Source organism: Macrobrachium rosenbergii, chromosome 24 (assembly GCF_040412425.1).
Source record: "Macrobrachium rosenbergii isolate ZJJX-2024 chromosome 24, ASM4041242v1, whole genome shotgun sequence".
NCBI classification, from domain to species: domain Eukaryota; kingdom Metazoa; phylum Arthropoda; class Malacostraca; order Decapoda; family Palaemonidae; genus Macrobrachium; species Macrobrachium rosenbergii.
Genome location: NC_089764.1, coordinates 25,428,416 through 25,452,525, shown reverse-complemented (window position 1 = coordinate 25,452,525; position 24,110 = coordinate 25,428,416). Strand labels below are relative to the sequence as shown.

The window sequence follows — 24,110 nt, the reverse complement described above, 5'->3', positions numbered from 1 at the left end:
TATATATATATATATATATATACATATACATACATACATATATATATATATATATATATATATATATATATATATATATATATATATATATATATATATATATATATATATATATATATATATATATAAATTTGACTCACTACAGGTGCACCCCAGTCTTTCAAGTGAGAGCCCAGGGCATTGGCAATTCCTCCACACTAAATCTATTTCTGTGAAACACCTTCTTATGTGTTATTTCATATATATATATATATATATATATATATATATATATATATATATATATATATATATATATATATATATATATATATATATATATATATATATATATATATATATATAGTAGGAGACTATTTTTCTGTGTGTAAGCGCGTCTGTATATATGTATATACACACAAGCACACACACATGCACACTGAAAAACAGTCTCCCACCGTATCTGCAGAAATCTAACAGAACCCCTGAATTTTAAGCCAGCAAAACCAGCAGCCCGCACGGACTAAAGGACTGACACTCAGAGGACTCTAAAGTCTACCTTAATTAGAAACGGTGTTCCAAAAACAAATCCGGGACCCTTTGCTCCAGCACAGAAGCCCAGTTCATCCCCCCAATACCACGTTATCAGATAGATAAATCTGCGAATCGAACAAGCAGTTCTCATTAACACCGCGACCGAAACAAAATATAAAGGAGGGATCCCTCCCAATTAACACGAATCGAAAAAATCCGGCCAATTACAGCCGGCGTAAAGGCCGGACTGCCACTTCCGAAGTACCGAAACTGACTTGTTTATTTTCGGAAAAATTGAACCGGAATCGCGAGTGGCCTTGCCTCCCGCCTCCTTAAGGACAGACCGTTGCCTCTGATAGTCTTGTTTTGATCCTTATCGGCCTGATAACGATCAATACAGGTAGCAATCATGTTGTTGATGCGAGGTGAATAGAAAAAAAGAGACGCGAAGGGGGGTTCAGGAGTTCCAGGTGGGAAGCATGGAAGATAAAACGCTGTTCAAGGAGATGGATTCATGGAGATCCGACATGCAGATTGGATTCAAGTCGAAGCATTAATGATGATGGATCAGGCACTGGCAGAAAAATGGAAAATCTAATTGAATATATAATGGCAAAGGGATGATTTTCGAATACTGTATTCAAGATGTCTAACAGGATATAGTGGGTTCTCTTGAATCCCCGTCGAATATGAAGAAAAACGCTCCGTAAAAAAAAATATGTATATATATATATATATATATATATATATGTATGAATAGCAACACAACTTCACTGTGTATAAATATTTATACTACTCGTGTTAGGCTTCAACAAGGATGTAGCTTTTATCTCGGTGCTCGGTGCATCGGTACCTGATGAAGAAGACTGAATGTCTTCAAAAACTAGTGCTCAGTAAATTGTACTTTGTGAATTATGAGAGTCTGAGACCTAGACCGTCCCGTCTTTTTGAAGCCTAACACGAGTATACATAACAATACGTTTGATTTACTTGTTTTATTTTAATCCCGTTTTACCTTAACGCCTAGTTACGTAATAACCTTCAGTGATGAAATCTACGAAGTCCAAAATACCTAAAAATTTAGGCAATATCAATTTTTCTCCCGTCATTGACCCGAAGTCACCAAAAAATTTTATTGTCTATAAAAAGTCTTTGCTTAAAAAATTTCGAAAACTTCATAAACTTGATGCTAGGGAACAAATTATGTGAAATGAAGATAACTCCTAATTTGTTTTATTCGGTTTGAAAACATTTACATAATTGGTTTTGTAAAAACTGTAGTATCAAAACGAAATTTGCAAGCTGCTTGAAAGCATAATTTGACCAAAGTTGTGCAGTGAAAATATCTCCCTCAATTAAGATGTAATTTGACAATGGAAGCGCAAGAGTATAGGAAATATTTGCCAGTCTACAAAATAACCCGATTTAAGTCGTACAAAAATAAAGTTGCTAACTGTTTGTCAGTCAACACAAATTTCACGCATTTAGCTGTTTAATATATTATGCTGTTTGAAAAAAAAACTCATTTTGTCAAATGTACCACAAAGGTTACAACAATATCCGCTTATTAAAAAAATGAATTAGAAAGCTCCGATATTAGCATTTATGTCGCTTATTGTTATTTCATTCTTTCTTATGTGCTCGTTTTAGGTTTTAAAAATATTGCTAAAGCAAATTTGATTTTTAATGACATTTTTTAACTAAGGAAAATTACACAAATACAGCGAAAACAAATAATTTTATATAATTGCACAATTTTCCTTAATTAAGAAATGTCATTAACAATCAAACTTGCTTTAGAAATATTATGATAATAAAAATACTAATAGCAGTGGAAGTTAAACTTCTAACACAATGTTTCCATCAAACAAACGATGTTTTCTATTAGTGAAGACGAACTCTTGGTCAATCATTATAATCCATTTTGGCAACAGGATTTTACAGCCCACCGCCCTATATAGATACAGGCAAAGCAGCATGAATAATAAAGTGCTTGTAAAACTGAAACCTCATTTAATCTGGTTCCAGCTTGAATCCTGCCTGTATCTGTCTTCATCGCCCGACCGCTCTTGTACCCTATTGCACATCCGCGGGGTCGTTCACTTGTACAATTTGTTCGGCAGAAACGGAGACGCTGCAAAGCACCCATAAAATCATAATTCAGCTTAGGTTTACCAACACTCGGAGCGGGGTTGCTTATCAGCCCACTCGACTGTAAATTCCAGGCAGGAGCTATTAAGTCGTCACCGACACCCAATCGCGCTTTCCTGCAGTCGAATTAAAGCACGTAGCGAGCTTTCATTCAATTTACGAAAAGTATTATTAAAAAACGCTGTTGGTTTTTATTAGGATGGCCAGGAGGGGCTGCGGGTGTAAAAGATTTAATGAAATCAGGAGGCAAGAAGGGGTTACGGGTGTAAAGGGTTTCATTAATCAGATGGCAACAAGGGGTTTCAAAGAGTTTTACACAACGTCTTCATGGCTAGACTCAACGAAACGATCTCCCGAAGGCTAATGTGGACACGCTGTTATTTCTGTAACATTTATTAAATCTTCGCAGGCAATGAGGCTCGTGATGCCCATGATGATGAGGTGGATATGAGCTGTCTTTGAGTCATGAGACTTCTGATGGTGAAGAGGATGATGAGGCCGCGGATGATGATAAAGGTGATGTCATCCATAACGCTATATTTGACGGCATGCTTATTAATACTGATGGGGTAAAAGAAGTGCTTGCTTCTTCTTCTTCTTCTTCTTCTTCTTCTTCTTCTTCTTCTTCTCTCTCTCTCTAAAATTATTGCTTCTTTTGTAAGACTAAAAAATAGTTGGGGCCCGTGGCGTATTCGTGCAGCATTCGTCTCAAATTTTCCGGTACTTAATTCGCTCTCAGAATACTGCCCACCATTCTACCCAATATTAGACGTGCACTAACGTCTGCTGGGGTTAAGAAACCGGGCGTGAGGCTCACAGCCCCATCACATGAAGGCTGTATACTTCTGCCGCCAGCCTTTCCAGAAGAAGTCATGTAAGTATATATGTATGTATGTATGTATGAATATGTTGTCACACATGCTATTAAGTGACATAGAAACACACACACATGAATACACATGTATATGTGAAACACATACACACATGTATATATATATATATATATATATATATATATATATATATATATATATATATATATATATATATATATATATATATATATATACATACTCATTCTGGAGAGACTGACGGCGGAAGTTCACAACCTTCAGGTGATTGGGTTTTGTATATATAATTTTAAATTACAGTTTTATAAACGAATTCCTAACCTTAATTGTAAGAGCAACATAGCCATCTGAATAAAATGAATTATTGTCCTTACTCTTCTGCACAATTCTCATTAATATCACTGATCCTGAAAGCTTTGGGTGCTTTCAAATAAAAACGCTTATAAGTTAAACGAAACATTATAGTGATTCAAGAGCGTTTCTTATTACTTTACACACAAAGTCAGATCAAATAAACATTAAAACCTTCTAATTGTAAAAAAAGTAATGACAATAAATATCGTAAAAAAAAAATATTTGTTATTCTTTTAAGGTAAGCAGAACCTTTAGGTAATAACGACTAAAAACTTTCTGCAACAAAAAAGTATAGTTTTCCACTTAAATTGTTACTCCTTGGAAGTAAGCACAATCATATATTTCTAGGTAATAACGACCAAAACTTTTGCAACAAAATGTATAGTTTTCCACTTAAATTGTTACTCTTTCGAAGTGAGCACAATCATATATCCTTAGGTAATAACGACTAAAAACTTCCTGCAACAAAAAGCATAGTTTTCCACTTAAAATAAAGGGAGGAATATCTGATACCAACCACTGACTCACAGGCCAATTGCTGCTTAACATAAAACTGGAAGAATTTATCATATCTAAACTTTATGCTCAGATGTACTCTGGAAGTATTCCTGGAAGCGTTGATAACACCACGTGACATTTTTAAAGTTATTCTTTTCTTTGTATTCTTCAAATGACGTTACAAAGTTTGTAACATCAGTTGAAGAACTGAACTTTACAAATTACCTTACCGAATTTATGGTAGGACTAACTGCACCATTTGAACTTGATATTACCAAATTTTTTACAGCATCCATACAAGGACTGAATTTACCAGTGAACATGAAAGTCAGCCATTTTTGGAGGGACAGCACTTATAAATTTATATGGTACAAATATTACCTTGTGATTCAGAATTTTTTTTTTTTTTTACGGTATCTGTGGATGGGCTGAAAATTCAAGCTAATGCTCTTTAGCTATCATCCGTAGGAAGAATAAATATTCAGCTAATATCTAAGTTTGCCAATGTCTCTACATTATCTGTGGAAAGAATGGTTAGCCAAGTAGAAATTATGATTTCCATGTTCTTTACAGTGTCCGTGGAAAGCGATTTTAATATGATTCTGAAGTTCATTAGATTGTTTATATCGTCTATGTAGGTATGATGATGACTTTTGAAACTGAACATTCCTTTACAATATCATGGTATGAATGAAAAGCTACCTGATTGTCAACTTTAGGTTCTTTTCAGTGCTCTAGGTAAAGTGTCCAGTAGATTCTAAATATATTTCTACCTGTTGATGCGTATATAATCACTCCTTCGGTGATATAAGTAGCTTTTCAACTAACAATTTTATACTTGATATTCTTGACAGCTCACAATTTGCTCCCAAGTGTTTCTTGTTCCCCGTAGGAGGTAGTGCCGACAGTGCACCTCACGCGATGACCTGCAGGCATTACTAAAGGTTCTTTGCAGCATCCCTTCGGCCCCTAGCTGCGACCCCTTTCATTCCTTTTACTGTACCCCCATTCATATATTTCTTCCACTTTGCTATCCATCCTCTCCTAACGGTTATTTCATAGTGCAACTGCTAGGTTTTCCTCCTGTTACACCTTTCAAACCTTTCTACTCTTAATTTCCTTTCCAGCGCTGAATGACCTCAAAGGTCCCAGTGCTTGGCCTTTGGTCTAAACTCTATATTCCATTCCATTCCAACTGTTTCTTGTTGTGGTCCTCAAAATCTTTCTCTTCGCTTCATCATGATTTTGCCAAAACTACAACTCGACATTTTTCCAGCCCTCGCCTCCAACCCATATCCCGTCGTTTCCTACTTAGTTTTGAATTATTCTTTCTCTTTCTAAAGCCTACGATCTTCAAAATAATCATCTCTTAACAAAGCAAAAATTTTCCAAGTAGCATGACACTGTCACCAGCCATTCTTAAACACTGAATTAAGCAAATATGCTGCAAGTCACTTTCTACAATAATTTTCTCTTATGAGATCACAGTCAGGACAGATCAAATTTGCCTCCAAGAACTGAATGTTTGCTTAAACGTCTTAAGTTGTTTTGTTCTTCATCCTTTTTATTATAGAATTATATTAAACGTATCCGCCCATGCTTGCAGTAATGCTTTCCTATCTGGGCTAATTCATTTATTTGTCTAGCTCTTTCTTTTGGATACCATTATCCTCAGTGTTTTAAATTAAAGACGACCTGAGACACGCCATACACACACATATATTTATATATATATTTATTTATTTGTATAGACAGATAGATAGATAGATAGATATTCAATCGCGCGCGTGCGTGCTTGAATGCGTATTTCGAGGCGTATGAATTCGAGAAAAAGTCTTTGCACAACAATGAGCCTGTTTTATCTTAAATGAAGTCACGATACATTCTATGTGAATGGCAACAGGAAAATTATCGAATATACAAATATATATATATATATATATATATATATATATATATATATATATATATATATATATATATATATATATATATATGACGGCAAATTCAAAGGTACTTAAAATGCTTGTCATCTTTACTACGCTTACTAAAGTCGCCTTTTTATCATTCTCCTCCCAGAGACAGGCTCAAGTTATACTACACAATATCTCCCGTGTAACTGTGTCAGACAGCATAGCTAATCCGCTTACGCTCGTTAACGACCTTTCCCCATGGTTCTTAAATATCCGTATTTCATAGCTTAATGGGATAAAAAAAAATTGAAGAGAATATAATATTCTCAGTTTTGTACGGGTCGAGAAGGGCGTCAGAGGCACTTGGCCCCTTCCAAGAAGTTTTGTATAAAGTAAAGGTAAAAGAAAAATTATTATTATTATTATTATTATTATTATTATTATTATTATTATTATTATTATTATTATTATTATCTATAATAATAATAATCATACTAAACACTAAAAACCATTTAATTGCAAATAAAACTTTCCCGAAGCAGTATGTGACAAAAGCCTTTCGTAAAAAATAACTTAAAATAAGAAAGAAAGAAAAATAAAACAATTTCAAAATCTTCACTAAATAATTACACATTAAAAAGTACTTTGAAAAAGAAGACTCGAGTGATGGCACATGGTACTTTAAAGTGGCTTCAACAGAATGTTCATATTGATAACCAGCTTATCAAGTAACTTGCTCTTCCTTCTAGGGGTGTTGGCATGGAAGTCTTAACTGGGAGTCACCTTTTAAAACAGAACTTACAGAAAATAGTCAAATATGGGATCTAACAGAGCTTACAGAAAATAGTCAAATATGGAATCTAACAGAGCTTACAGAAAACAGTCAAGTATGGAATCTGACAGAGGTTACAATTGGAATCTAACAGAGCTTACAGAAAATAGCCAAGTATGGAATCTAACAGAGCTAACAGAAAGCAGTCAAGTATGGAATCTAACAGAGCTTACAGAAAATAGCCAAGTATGGAATCTAACAGAGCTTACAGAAAATAGTCAAGTATGGAATCTAACAGAGCTTACAGAAAACAGTCAAGTATGGAATCTAACAGAGCTTACAGAAAACAATCAAGTATGGAGCCTAACAGAGCTCACAGAAAATAGTCAAGTATGGGATCTAAAAGAACTTACAGAAAGTAGTCAAATATGGATTCTAACAACGGTAGTCTGAATCTCGTTAAAATTGCAGGGTAAAAGGATTATCACAACTCCCAGCAATCTTACCTCAGAGGTAAAGGTCTCCGTAAAATGCTCAAACCAATGTGAGAAACGTTTTCCTACGATGGGTAAAACAAAGGGTCCGACGTGACATAATCTGTTAGGAAGCTGGGCATACTCGTACAATACCCGTTTTCCTAGCAGCCTTAGGCGAAATATATCTCCATGGATAAAACAATATGTCTAACGTGACGTAAGCTGTTAAGAATCTGGGCATACTCTTACAATACCAGTTTTCCTGGCAGCCCTGGACGAAATATATCTCAAGCATTGTGAAAAAAGAGAGGCTAGAGTTGAAGATAACACCAAGTATTGATAAATATGAAGAGTTTTGAAGCAAAGCGTTACTTGTGTAGTGTCAAACATACAGAGGGATCGTGTATGTATCTTTTATCTGCAAAAGCTTTGTTACAGATCGGTCTTATAAACACCTAAGGAAGTGAGAGTAGAACTTCATATCAGTGATGACCATTTCCCTGAATTTTGCTCATTTTCACCGAAATAAAACTTTTTAAATTTTTCTGATATAATCCCATTTGCTTCTTTTGATACTGTTAGGTTGCTGTTACTTTATATACACGTCAATCAGTAACATCACGTTTTATTACTTCCCAGTTGACGTAGAAAATTCTACTATGCATTCATTATAGAGGTACTGGGCATAGATTTATTAATAAAATATGCAAGTCATATTTGAACAATTTTCAGCACGAGATAATGATTGCACATTGACACAGGAATTCACTAAATCGACTAATTTCTCCTTAATTATTTACAGAAAAAAATAAGCTTCTTGTACGCATGTGTTACATGAAAAACGGCGCAAAAATCGATTCGCAAGTATTTGAAAACGGCGCAATCGATTCTAAGTAAGTAACTTGCCATAACGAAGTAACCCACATCGTTATTTAAAATATCGTCCCTTTTTTCTGAAAGAAGTTATGACTACCGCATATTTATGTAACTTCCTAGACATCACGTCGCGGAGACCCTTTTCACGACGTCAGAATGGCCGGCTATCGGCACTTCCAAGGCAGAAATATGAATGCTAATCAACGGAAGGCATAAATCAGGGACCTTGGGAGAGTATAACACCCAATTTTCATGATAAGTGTGCACCCAGTTGATGTTAATAAAGATATTACTATGAAACTCGGAGAGCCGTTAGCCACGCTTGGATAGTCTCTCCTTCTTCTCGCGTCTTCTCCTTCTTCTTCTTTCGAAGGTTAAAAGAACACTGGATCCAGAAGCGGACGAGACAGATTGCTTGATGGCTTCTCATAAACGCTGTCTTCATAGCAAGAGAGAGAGAGAGAGAGAGAGAGAGAGAGAGAGAGAGAGAGAGAGAGAGAGAGAGACTGCTCTATGGCCAGAGAGAGAGAGAGAGAGAGAGAGAGAGAGAGAGAGAGAGAGAGAGAGAGAGAGAGAGACTGCTCTATGGCCAGAGAGAGAGAGAGAGAGAGACTGATGGCCAGAGAGAGAGAGAGAGAGAGAGAGAGAGAGAGAGAGAGAGAGAGAGACTGATGAACTTCTTATTAGGGAAATAAGCTATTTGTAATCTCGGGCCATTATCAACGATGGAGATATGGACAGATATCGACTTATTTGTACTTAATTAGTGCACGGCCTCTCCCGGCCTAATTAAGCGTTACATTAAAGGCAAACAGCAATAAAAGGAGCAGTAAATGACGTTTAAAATAAGGCGCGCCAAATAAGGCGGGAATTATTACCGAAAGATCGTGTAGTTTGGAAAATATACTGGAGCAAGAAGTCAGAGGAACGACCCAAAACTCCAGGTAACTTTTAAGGGTCCCCAGCGTCAGTTTATTCCGACATTAACACCTTTACAGGGCCTCGGGTAATGGTAAGAGGTAAGTGCCTTTTAAAAGCTTCGAGTAAATGCTCTCTTAAGTGTCGAAAGTACGTTGGACACTCTCTTAAAACAAATTTTCTTTCTAGCAAGAACTCTCCAAGCACAAGGAAACGTCTTACTGCCTTGGCGGACACTGAGGAGGAATTGGTGGGGATGTTAGTCTTAAGTAATGGTCTCTCTGTTAAAGAAGGTAGCCGAGATATAATCAAAATTATCGGTTAAACAATGAAGGCAAAGCTAGCAGTAACAACCTTATTATTATTATTATTATTATTATTATTATTATTATTATTATTATTATTATTATTATTATTATTATATGTCTAATAAAATCATTGATAACCCACCGCCCAAAACCCATACCTACCCCATGCCCCCAAAAAAAAAAAAAAAGATAAAAGATAAAACTATCAGTAACCCCTCACAGAAAGCAACAGACATGCGTCTTGAAAGACTGGGAGTTTTCAAAAATCTTAGAAAACAAAAGAATGCAGAACAATTAAAAACTTTGTCGTAAAAAGAATTTACAGGAAAATAAATAAAAAATTCTGAAGAAACAAACAAATTGGTGAGACCAATTTTCAGGGAGATGAGTCCTATAGAATTGCCAGCTTCAAAGAGTGAGCAAACTACTAAAGTCCTTTGTGAAATAAAACTTAGGTTAAAGTGTTCTTTAAGTTTAGAATATGAGACTTAGGTTAAAGTGTTCTTTAACTTTAGAATTTTTTTTTATTAGAATGTTAATAAACCTAAACTGAATTTTGCCATTATTATGGTACTGAAAAAATCACTGAATTTCTTCAGCATCTGACTGATTGACTGCTTATGGCTACTAAAACTGACGTCACAACACCTAGGTTATTGATGCCGTCTTAAGCATCTTAATAACATTCGAATTTTTATCATAAAGAACTTTATAAATAAAAGTACTTAAATTTTAAACAAAAGATTATCAGAAACCTAGGTCCAGTGTCAAGGGCAGCTCTACATGTCAGACACTGACCTTCAAACAAGTTCAAGTCATCTTACATAACTAGAAATCTAACCTGAACCTTTTTCTAAAGGTCATAATCCTTATGGGGAAGCGAGAACCTGAAATGACCTGAAGTGACCAATAAGCGCAGTGGTTTTATTTAGAAGGTTAAAATCGTCTATATAATAACGTAAAATCGTTAGATAGGAATAGACCTCGTTTAATAACAGTAATGTAAGCATTCACGATAACGACGGAATTCCGATAAATTCTTACCACTGTTATGATGCTGCAGTAAATCACCTACTTTTCTTCTTCTTCTTCTTCTTCTTCTTCTTCTTCTTATTATTATTATTATTATTATTATTATTATTATTATTATTATTATTATTATTATTATTATTATTATTATTATCATTATTATTGAGGCCCTATGCATCCCCGTGGGTGCCACAGGAAATGACTGATTGATTATTATTATTATTATTATTATTATTATTATTATTATTATTATTATTATTATTATTATTATTATTATTGCGATCTGTTTCGACGGCACTTAATTTGCAGAGGGTCTTCTCTATGCGTCTTAAAACCTTCCGTTCATCAGCGTGTACCTGGTATATTAGGTTCCCGAAGGTCACGTAAAGATGTTCCTGCTATCGCAGCTGCATTTCCCCTGACGTTAAATATCATCATTACCATTGTATTCAGAAGAAAATGATCCATTATCTAATTATTCATGAGTCATGAAAACAACGCCATCCAATTTCAAACGCATTCCCTCGCTACTCATTAGGTTCAATAAAATCAAGTTCATTATTCGAAATGGAACTGAATAATCGTATCGACTGGGGCAAAGCGCCTCAAATCATAACTACAGTATCTTCGATCTCCATATAAACGCAACCGCAACTTTAGAGCCGAGCGGCTGCGTTATCTCCCATCTATAAAATCAAATAAAATGAACAACTCCCCACATTACACCGAACAATCATGTTATCGTCAATCTCCTCTGCAAAAGCCCAACGGAAGAACAGCGAAAACAATTCCCTTTTATCGTTCGTAAACGAAAATAAAACGGCGCATCCTGTACGGAGACGCGAAGAATCCGGTCTTTCGAAGCAGCGCTATTTGTATAGAAATTAGGAGCATTTGGATGCGTCGAATGCTGCGTGCTTGTGTCCGTTCTCCCTTTTATATATGCTAATATGCTAAAACATAAGCTCGAGCAACTTCTATGCTCCTCGCCACAAACCGCACTTCTGTTTGTTTATTTCTCGAGTTACAACACTTTTTTTTTTTAACACGGCTTCAAGCGCAAGTAGTTTTGAGGTAATGGCTGTTTTAAAAAAAACACACAAAAAAAGAAGCCAAATAATATATATATATTTTTTTGTCATGACACGAAGCGTTACTTATTTTTAAGAAAATGCACACAAATAAAAAAATATGCACATGACACCATTCTGCAACTGGCTGGGAAATAATGAGTAAAACCATAAGAAGTAATAAAACGTAAAATAACGCCAATAACGATCAAAGAAGATGAAAATGCCAATTTGCATCTGGATGAGAGGGGGACGTGGGGAAGGGGCTGGAGGCACCAGTCGCATGGAGGGGGGGGAGGAGGGGGACTAGTTTTAAGCAAAGGGGTGGACGGGGGGGGGGGCGGTGTAAGGGGCAGGAATATAGCCGCCGTGTGTCGGCTACTTAAAGTCTCGAAGCCAAAGAAGATTTATTTGACGAGCGTCTTAGAAGAGTGGAGGTTGCGAGTTAAAACGCAAGCCAAAGATTGCCAATAGGAGTTTTAGGAAACTTTAGAAGGTTGAGGGTTTTGGGGGGTGGGGAGGTTGCTGCAATACTGGTGTAGGGAAGTTGTAAAGGTCCACCCTCCCCACCCCCTCCACCTAAAAAAAAAAAGGAAGGCTCCCTTTGGGGAGGGGTGATAGCATGGGATCTTGAAGGAACGTGCCACTTGTCTCGTAAAGAAGGTGTAACATGGGCTTTGCAGGCTATAACGCGTTTAGATGGGTATCCCCTTATGTCTCCCATCAGTACGTAGAAAACGGTATAAAAAACATCATTGGTCTCCCCCTTTCTTCTTCGGAGTAAACTGTCCGTTCGTTAATGGCCTCGGCATGTTTGTCTGTGTCCTTGTTTGCATGTCTGTCGTTTGAACAAAGAACACACGTCCGCGCAACTTTAAACAAGTCCCATATGATAAACATGACCTTCCTAGCTTCTTAGTAACGAAAGAAGGTCGGTTAGAAGCTGGCCTGCATTATTGCTCGGGTAGCAATCTGTTATTCAAAATTTGTAATAATTACGAGCTTAAAATTATCATATTATATAAGCAATATTCGCAAATAAATGTCAAAACAATTGTAACAAATACGAAGCAATACTCCAACTTCAGACTTTGTTGATAGACAATACTGAATACAAAGATACTTTTTTCGTTCGTGAAAAATAAGCTCAAAATTCTCATTTTTTCATATGCACGAATTAAAGGAATCATGAGAGAGAGAGAGAGAGAGAGAGAGAGAGAGAGAGAGAGAGAGAGAGAGAGAGAGAGAGAGAGAGTCCGAACACAAACAAACTGTTTGTTTGTTCAGCAAGCCAAGATCAACAATCTTCATCGACTACTTATTTTCTTGGGAGAAAAACAAATTGCAGTATATCACGGAATTCACTAAATTTTAAAAAATGGCAGAAAACATTCAGGAGCAACACATACACAAACAAACACCCACAGTCACATTTAGGACGGCAGAAGTAAAAGAAGGAGCCTTAAGTCAACACGATGGAGAGATAATGGTGAATTTTGTTATAGCGGAACACAACCTGGAATAGTGTTCTTTAGAGAACTGAACAAACAAAATATACTTGATTATCAAGCGGTTTTGGAACTTTATTATTATATTATGTGTCACACACTATTATCTCTTAGTGAACAAAAAAACTATACTAAAGGAGGTAATGAAATAATGTTGGAAATACAAAATTTTTAAAAATGCAACTTGCGGATACCAGTAATGCTTCAGACATGTAACTTAAGAAAGATAACATTTAATTCAAAAATAATTCGCGGTAAATAAATAAATTATAAATTAATAAATAGGAAGAAGAAACAAACAAATAAAAAAATGAAGGTTACGAATGACCCATCTCATTACCAAATGAATTCGTCTAATCATAGTTAAAATCGAAATTTAAGAACCAAAAGTCTTTGGTGAAGCACGTAAATGAAAAACTCTTATGAAATGACACCTTTCCTTTTATAAATACAAATGTTAAAAAATATATGGGAAATTCATGTTTATACTTATTATTTCATTCAAGTGTGTAAACACGCAGTGTGTGTGTATGTATGTATATATATATATATATATATATATATATATATATATATATATATATATATATATATATATATATATATATATATATATATGTGTATGTGTATAGATAGATATATAAATATATATTATAATATATATATTTATATATCTATTTATGTATATACATATATATACATATACATATGTATAATATACATGTGTGTGTGGATGGTACTCATACCCAAACATACTCCCACAACAATGAGCAGCGCAACTGGGATGAGAGTTTGCTGATGACCTCCAAGTTTTTATCAACACGGTTCCTTTTTCCTTTATTCTTTTCTTTAACAAGCAAAAGACATCAAATGGCGATAAAAGCCTTTGCGGGTGATCTTGTACAATGTTCGATTCCTCTCCGATACTTCGAAGCCAAGTCACTGGTGGCGAGAGAACAACAATAAACACAGCGATGTTTTGTGTACATGCGATCCAATAGCCTATGTAGGAGGTTTCGATTCCATCCCTCCACGACTAATTTGTAACGCTGGAAGCTTGGGATCCATCGTCTACTGTGGCATTAGGCGAGTACTTATGAAAACCGCTGCTTGCAATACGCACGAGCAAACGGCCGTTTTCTCTCCCCGTTCAATTGGCCTTCAATCGGATCGTGGTGATTTTAACGCTGCGCTTATAAGGAAATGATCTCGCGAGACGACTCGAGTTCAACCATAACAGATTTTATTTCAGCTGGGCGTTTTATACCCGTCGATTCGGGCCTTTGCCAACGAGATGGAGATGCCAGAATAAGATGGACGGAGTTACGCAAGGATGTTAGATTTCGGTAATGTTTTGAGAAGGGAAAAAATTATTAAATTTAAAATCAAAGATACGCTGACAGTTACTCTGCATAGAAATGATCGTGGAAAACCCTTCATTACATCATGGTTATATTTAACATACCCCCCCAAAAAACCTGTGTAAAAAAAAATGGCCTAACCTGCTTTTTTCACATCCTCTTCGTCCTTGAATTATGCAGAATATATACAAGGTATATACGGACATACATTATGTATATATGTAAATATCTTAAACACCCTAAAGTATTTCAAAGCCGGACTTTTAAAACTACTGACTGCGCGATTTAAACTGCTATTTCTTCAAACGGAGTTACCGTAAAGCCAAGTAATAAACAAATTTGATCTTTGTACCGTGACTGCAAATGCGCAAGGAATCTTACATTTAAATATGTAAAGTTTACAAAAACGGTATATATATACTGTGTTGGGAAAATTACACATAAGGAATAGGTAGACCCGTACTTGAGGAAACATTCTTTTTTGCGACTAGTTTCGAGGTTCTATCATGCCCCATTATCAGGCATCTAAAAATAACAAATAAATACAATAAAAAAGCACTCGATAAAATAATATAAAATTAAACACATCAGAACTAAAACTAAAATTATATATATATATATATATATATATATATATATATATATATATATATATATATATATATATATATATATATGTACATATCATAATATATATGTATATAAATATATATAAGATCAAATCTTATGGTAAGAAACGATATTCAACAAAGAAGCCTAATTTCTACTGAAATTACCATACAAATTAGAATCAAGATTAAACCCCGCCTGAACAGAAGGATTTACAAGAAGTGCCAAGCTGTCAACTGACATGTGACGATTAAACACGTACCCAACGAATGCATGCCTTTATATGGGCCTGCCTGGATACCCTGTTTTGTAATATAAATCAGTCAAATTGTTTAGGTATTTACATGATAATGAAACCCACATGGCAGCAATGAGTGGGTTTATGCAGGATAGACCAGAGCAAATCGAGCTGCAGGAGAGAAAAATTATTTGGCCGACTGACTTTTGGTGAATGAAATTAATCTGGTCATCAGCGCTGAACTTAAAAGAAATGCCATATCAGAGGGGACTGGAAGAGTGAAAAGGATGTTTTAAGGAAAAGAAAAGTGCTACCATGCACTAGCTGATACATAAAAATTTCATGGGGACCACCAATTTTTCACATTATATACATACATACATATATATATATATATATATATATATATATATATATATATATATATATATATATATATATATATATATATATATATACTATATATATAATATGTATATAAACCATTAAGATTATTGTTATTAATATTACTGTTATCATTGTTTTTTCTCAAAATTTTAATATTATTTCTATAACAGATTTTTTTCCCATTTTTATATTTCTCATTTATGTTGTTATCTAAATCTTCAATATTATTATTTTGTCATTATTTTTCATGGAAGGAGGGCACGTGCCCAGGTGCCCCCCACCCCTGGATCCGCTAGTGCTACGTTTGAATGGCAAAGGCCTCATCCATGACAACCTACTGCCCAGACCCGACAGATACATAAAGATGTGGATGGCTAGAATAGATGGGGGCTTAACTCAAATAGAAAGGTGGGAAAATAAACGAAAATTTGGAAAACAAAAGCTCTGAAAAAAATTCCAAAGCTAATGAAAGGTATGCGGGGCTGTTAATTTTCAAAGTGCAAATGTGGGAAGTTGCATCCTGGACCCTTAAAGAACTCCTTCAGAATATTAGAGACGGTTGTTAGCATAGCACTGAGTAAACAGCTTCAGAGACACAAAAGAAACATTTCTGTAACATTTTACTTTATTAAAAAAATTGGTATTTTACTTCCTCTAACTATTAATAAGCATTTTTCCTACAAAAAAAAAAAATATGCAAAGAATGGCCTGTAGACATTGTACACAGGAGAGTGACAAGGAATTGGTATTTCGTGAAGTAAAAAAATTTATCTCACTACCTTATTCAGATCTAATTCATATTCCCTGAAAATATGTTCTTTGTCATGTTATGGTGCTTTTAAAAAAAGATAATTTTGTTTCATAAAAACTTGTTTGCATTAAGTCAGATATAACGCATGTACCAGCAGCGTAATGCTTGTGCAACTGAATGTGCATTGTCACTGAAATACCTACAGTCCAATAGGAAATGAATATATGTAAATTTTTCAAATGTTGGATTTTAATTTACTCTGGTTACAAAATTTCAAGGCAGTTAGTAGAAAGCAAAGCACAATATATATATATATATATATATATATATATATATATATATATATATATATATATATATATATATATATACATATATATATATATATATATATATATATATATATATATATATATATATATATATATATATATGATTATTATCACTTTTGTATGATTCATTTATACATTACACAGGTGAAAAATAAGAAACGGGGTGTAGGTCCTGACCGGTTTGACTTTATTTCCAAGCCATTTTTCATAATGTGTGTGATATATATATATATATATATATATATATATATATACACACATATTTTATAGTATATAAGGAATAAAGACATTCTCATCAGATTAACAATTCTAATCCCTATTGGAATACGAATCCCGTGGTCGGTTTCGGACGGACGTACAGAGACCGTGGTACAAACGGACGGAAGGGGTTCAACTCCTTAAAGCTAATGGCCATGGATAATGCCCAAAGCCCGTCTGCCGGGCCGCCCAGCCCTCATGTGCGGGGAAGGAGGGAGGGAGGGAGGTAACAGGCTTGTTAGCCACCCTCAGCCTATCCACCCTTGATCTTGAGCGCCCGCCCCTTCTACATACATCTTATATCCCACTATTAAAATACTTCATCTCTGTCTCCTTGTCCGATTAATGGAACTATTCCAGCGACCCGATTGGTGGCTCGATACCGATATCAGCCAATTATCTTGAAGCTTTCAACAGCCTTTTGTATACAGATTGCCTTCCAGATATTGTTTTAAGTTTGAAGTTATCGGCTGATGCAGGTAGTCAGTAATGAGAGAAGGCGATAAAGCTGAATGGATCGTAGGGAAGGGTTTATGGGGCACTGGCGGGAAGTTTGGGCTGCGACCCGAGAGGCCGTCTTGCTTCTAACACCTTCTTAGAGATGAAGGAATGCTAAAGAGGAGGAGGAGGAGGAGGAGGAGGAGGAGGAGGAGGAGGAGGAGGAGGAGGAGGAGGAGGAGGTGGTGGTGGTGGTGGATGAGGAGGAGCCTCGAGGATAAACAGGATGATATGGGAGATATGCAAGTACAAGAGGATACTATCAGGATTCACAATACGCGTGTGAATATTTATTGCAGGAATGACTAATGTTACCATGGCTAAGAAAGCTCAGGACATGGCAAAGCGCACGACTGGAAAGCAAAATTAAAAAAAAAAACAAATCAAGGAAACTAAAAGACAAAAAAAAAATGGAAGAGAAAAATTGATGAAAAAATAAACTACAAATACCTAATACAGAAAACGGGAAAAACCAAACAAGACGAATAAACACTGAAAAAACGAACGGATAGTGAAACGAGACCAAACAAAACAGCGAGAAACTCGGAGCAAAGGCAGAGAGTAACCTTGAGAATTAGGAAGAGAAAATGAGGGGTGGGAGGTTAATGAAGGCCCATAATGCGATATAGTCATAAAACTTCGTGATATGACGCATGGCAGGCCGAAAGGTAAATCTGTAATTATAAGTACACGAGCCTAAACTGAGGCCAATTGACCATTAACATCACATGTTAATTAAATGGGAATCTCGTTCCTACATCCATAATAACTGGTCTGTGTGTAAAGTGATAATGGATACTGTCATGAAAATTCATGCAGTCATAATCATAATGATAATAATGATTCAGTGCCTGAGATTACCGTTCATAAGACTATCTAGAGACGGATTCCGTGCATTAGTTTATGCAGTTTATATCTTCTGTACTCTACTGGAGGATAAATGTTAATTACTATTACAACAACAACAACAACTACTACTACTACTACTACTACTACTACTACTACTACTACTACTAATAATAATAATAATAATAATAATAATAATAATAATAATAATAATCTGTATTCTGTACCCTTTAGGTTTATATGGCCGATATCATTTCAAGAATACACAACTCCATCGTATTTAAAAGAGGTACTACTACTACTACTACTACTACTACTACTACTACTACTAACTAATAATAATAATAATAATAATACTAATAATAATAATAATAATAATAATAATAATCTGTAATCTGTACCCTTTAGGTTTATATGGGCGATATCAATTCAAAGAGTACACAACTCTATCTTATTTAAAAGAGGTGCAATGAATTTCTAGATTTAAACTTTTCCACCATTCACATCGTATTTTATCTTCACGCTATTGAACAAACTCCCCCATTTTATATTTCTAAAAACTTGGAAGTTTTGTTGGCAAAAATATTGATTGTGATAAATCAGTATTATTTTTTTAGACAGAAAAAGTAAGTACAATTTCACGAGCGACAATAAGTCTCTTGGGCAGGTTCACACACAAACACAAACACACACACACACACACACACACACACATATATATATATATATATATATATATATATATATATATATATATATATATATATATATATATATTCTTAGCAAGTGTCTAAAGTAAAACGATTAGATGTATAAAATAAACAAGCAAACTAATTCAAGCTTATGTATGTCAATGTCAGTGGCCTTGAAGTGAACTGACATGCATCTACAGTATTAAATTTTTAAAATTAAATTTAGGTATAAATCGTCAACACGGCATCAGTTTTATAAAACCATCCTAAGTCTGTCTGTCTCTCTTTTTGTTCAGTTGATAACGGAAACGAGAGAGAGAGAGAGAGAGAGAGAGAGAGAGAGAGAGAGACTCTATTAGGTTGTTTATCTGATTACGGTTCATATTTTGATGTCGGAGGTACATCTTACTACTATCGAAATATTTGTAGTCTTCCTGTGTTTTTTTCGTTCATTTGATACTTTTGAAGTGATCCTACATATTTCAAAATCAAATTGGATCATACCAATTCGGGTACTGATTATGTGATCATCTTGAACAGACTGAGGATTTAGGAAGTTCTGGAAAGAAAATTAAAACAATGATCTTATAGAGACCTAATTAAAGCCTAATACCATTAAGGGTCACAAAAAAGTGCCTTCATAAAACTAATACCCTCCACGCTTATAACGAAAGAGCGTTTTTGTTACAGCAGTGCCCGTATTTCTTATTTTTCTTAAACTCTGTCCAGTTCTTTGAAGTTACAGTCATAAATCTTAGTTGTAAATCTTGGGTCAATTTGTCCTTAAGTAACCATTTACAGTCACTTTCCTTCACCGTCATGTAAGATATATTTCAAGAGCCGTTCGTTTCCCATAAATCTCTCAACATAAATCTCTCAACACATGTTAAAAAATCCCCCATTTTGTCTTACAAAAAATTACAGTCATTTCCTTATTTCCTTTAAGGTATTTTCATTTCCCTTCGCCCCTTACATAACATCTCCCTGACACCTCACGTCCAGGCCTGCGCTGAAAAAAAAGTGGCCTTTTTAATGAGTACTGCCAAAGAGTACCTCCCCTCAACCCATTCTTCTAATAAGGACAAGAAACCCCTGCATTGTAACAAGCTACTGAGTAAGGAGCAGGCCATTTAATATAATCGTTCCACTAACTGCCAGACCATTATGGGGATAGACACAATTAGTTCGAGGGGAGACCGATGTTAATGAGTTGATAGATATTGACGATAAGGGATTCCCCCAGATCCAAAACAAAACCATCTCGACCGTCTCTCCAAAGGGGGCAGGAGGTCTCTTTTGTAGATTATCTTACTGTTCTTAGCCTTCTTATTTGTCTTTATTTTTCTGGTTTATTATCTATTCTGTTTCCTGATGGATTGGATCGTGCATCCGGAACAAAAGATGTGTCGGGAAATAATTGCTACATCGTTTTCCCCCTCGCCGATTCTCGTCCTCTCTCTCTCTCTCTCTCTCTCTCTCTCTCTCTCTCTCTCTCTCTCTCTCACACACACACACACACACACACACAGAAACACATATTTCTTTTAGTCTTTTTTTTTTCTCCCTGATAAACAATTTTCAGTTTTCATTCTTCTTCACCGTTCATCAATATCAACCCTTCCTCTTACAGATTTTATGGCCATTAAGTTTACAACGGTTTACTTAACGACAATTTATTTACTCACATCCTAATTCACGATTTGTTAAAAGAATATTTATAAAAAGTGAAGACCTAACAAAGCTCAGTTACTTATATTCACTTAAGTTTCCTTCAAGCGAATCTTATCCAGAAATAAGTGGCAATCAGGAAAGACTGTATAAAGAACATCGGGACAGTCTTTGTACTAAGCAAACCGGTATCTAAATGCAAAACATCTTACAACGTGAGATTTTGCACAGAAATTAGAAGCGTCTCAAGAGGAATAGGCGAAAAAGAATAGCTTTAATTGCGTATTAAATCTGGAGAAACTTTGCGCAACAGAATAGTTCAAAAGGTGTGTTCAAAAATTTCATGAATAATTTATACTGCTCCTGGAAGTGAATAAATAGTATATATATATATATATATATATATATATATATATATATATATATATATATATATATATATATATATATATATATACATATATCAGAGATACAGGGATAGGGAACTTAAAACTACTTTCAGTCTCATAAAATTAACTCCTACCTTTGAGCGGATTGAATCCCACGTTCCAAAGGTGATTCTGCAAAATAAAAATAAACAAATAAGTAAATTAAGCAAAAATGAAAAACCAAAGTAAAAACATTTAAAACTATATAGTACTAATATTATATTTGCGGTAACCTCAGAATAACAGGAAAACACTTACTTTCCCCTTATAATACTATTCGCCAAGTGTGGCATATGAGTCAAAAAGAGTCATTTTGAAAAGTGAATAAATATGTTTAGCGAAAACATTTACAGCAATGGATCTCAAGAAGTAACCACTAATGAATACTTGAAACTATATTTCTGGTAAATAGAATTAAGTATCTCATGGTCCCAGCTAATAATAATAATAATAATAATAATAATAATAATAATAATCATCAGCATAATAATAATAATTTTTGACAAAATAAACCAGGTGGCCATTTATCAATAATGCGAACAAAATATGGAGACCATACCTTAGACTACAGCCTCAGACAACAATGACAAAGTGGTAAAAAACACAAACACAAACACACGCAAAAACGCCTCCATTGGTTGAGCGTACATTGGTATCAAAGAGGCAGGAAGACTTTTCTTTCCCTTGGATACAGATACAGTAAATTTTTAAGCAATCCGCCGTCATTTAGCATAGGATGTTCAAAATGAGGAAAGAGGGCTGAAATCATGAAACATTGAGAGAAACAAATTATAAATTTTGCAATATTATACTATCAGAAGTAGAAATTTGGCGATCCTGTGCTGCATGGTGCAGTCTGAGAGAGAGAGAGAGAGAGAGAGAGAGAGAGAGAGAGAGAGAGAGAGAGAGAGAGAGATAAAATTAACATGGTCGAGAAGCAAGAGAGAGAGAGCGAGAGAAAAAAGAGGGAAATTAAAGTAAATATCGTCTGGGGAGAGAGAGAGAGAGAGAGAGAGAGAGAGAGAGAGAGAGAGAGAGAGAGAGAGAGAGAGAGAGAGAGAGACCAATTCTTCCAGAGGAGAAGTGTGAAAAAAACTTAGCATCGCAACATAAAGACAGAAAGAATTAAACAATTTCAATACTGTCGGGAAGAGAGAGAGAGAGAGAGAGAGAGAGAGAGAGAGAGAGAGAGAGAGAAGCATCAACGGGGGAGTTGCCATCTTAGAGCGAGCCGATGAAATAGGTGCCCACCCAACTCACACCCATCCGACGCCCGTCTCCTCCACTCTCTCACACCCATCTTACACCCACGACAGCATCACTCACACCGCCGTCCCTCAAAATGCGATCCACGCCCAACAAAAGCCGGGAGTGTTAGAATGAGAATTTTATGTCCAATTTCTGTAGCACAAAAATTAGAGGCTGGAGGTTGAATGTACTGTCTAGAGTATATCATTATTATAACACCACACTCGGCGAAGAGTTATGTTTTCTTTGCATCGTATTCTTCTCTTGTTCTTCATCTTATTCTTATTCTCGTTCGCGATACGATTTACAATAAAGGCTGATTCACATTATAACATCACGTCACCGACACATCACGTCACGTCAAAGTACGTGAGAATTTCTTACGTGTAATCAAATGGACTTGCTCGCACCATCTCGCCACGTCACCATCAAGCACACGGCATCCACCGTCACATCACGACACGGTTTCCTGGAAAGAACATTTTGACTTCACACCATCACGTCACGTCACCATCAAGCACACGGCATCCACCGTCACATCACGAAACGGTTTCCTGGAGAGACTATTTTGGCGTGACGTGACGGTGCTTATGCAAGTTTCTTACTGCTAAATCTGTGAGTCGATGAGGTTGGGCACGAATTTGAACGGGATTGTGATGGATAGTGCAAATACAAGGCACGGCTGATGGGACGGTGACGTGACGTGAAGTGTCGGTGACGTGATGGTATAATGTGAATCAACCTCAACTCGGACAGACTATGAAGACTGAAGCATAAATTTATCATTACAATAGAATCATGCCACCTAGGCACTGCAGAACGGACAGATCACAAGAAAAAATAACAATACTAATAAGTTGATTTCATATTTCACCAGTCCGGTGATTTTGTATTTCACCCGTCCGGTGATTTTATATTTCACCTGTCCGGTTATTTTATATTTCACCGTACGGTGATTTTATATTTCACCAGTCCGGTGATTTTATATTTCACCGTCCGGTGATTTTATATTTCACCAATCCGGTGATTTTATATTTCACCAATCCGGTGATTTTATACTTCACCAGTCCGGTGACTTTATATTTCACCAGTCCGATGACTTTATATTTCACCAGTCCGGTGACTATATTTCACCGTCCCGTGATTTTATATTTCACCCGGCCGGTGATTATATATTTCACCCGGCCGGTGATTATATATTTCACCAGTCCAGTGAATTTATATTTCACCCGTCCGGTGATTTAATATTTCACCCGTCCGGTGATTTTATATTTCATCAGTCCGGTGATATTATATTTTCAAATCTTCCATTTTTCTTTTAAATAAGTCTGTATTTATTTCTTTACTCTTCAACAGACTACTTCTACTATTGCAACTTGTATCACCTGCAGCCGATAAAACTACCAAATACTTGTAAAACAAAATAATTAGTATAACAGCAAACTTTAGTGACACAAAAACTTCCTAACAATAGCAAAGCTATCAATAATCACATTTAGAGTGCTTCACACAAACACACTCACACGCACATACACAGAGAGAGAGAGAGAGAGAGAG

At 35.5% G+C, this 24,110-nt stretch overlaps 1 protein-coding gene across 1 annotated transcript in view; it reads right to left on the bottom strand.

Moving 5' to 3' along the window:
• LOC136851939 (uncharacterized) overlaps nucleotides 1-24,110 on the bottom strand; it is an 850,153-nt gene that overhangs the window by 528,400 nt on the left and 297,643 nt on the right. Inside the window, exon 3 of the mRNA XM_067126301.1 lies at nucleotides 21,401-21,437. The gene's annotated coding sequence lies outside the window, so the exon portion shown is untranslated. The remainder of the gene's footprint in view (nucleotides 1-21,400; nucleotides 21,438-24,110) is intronic.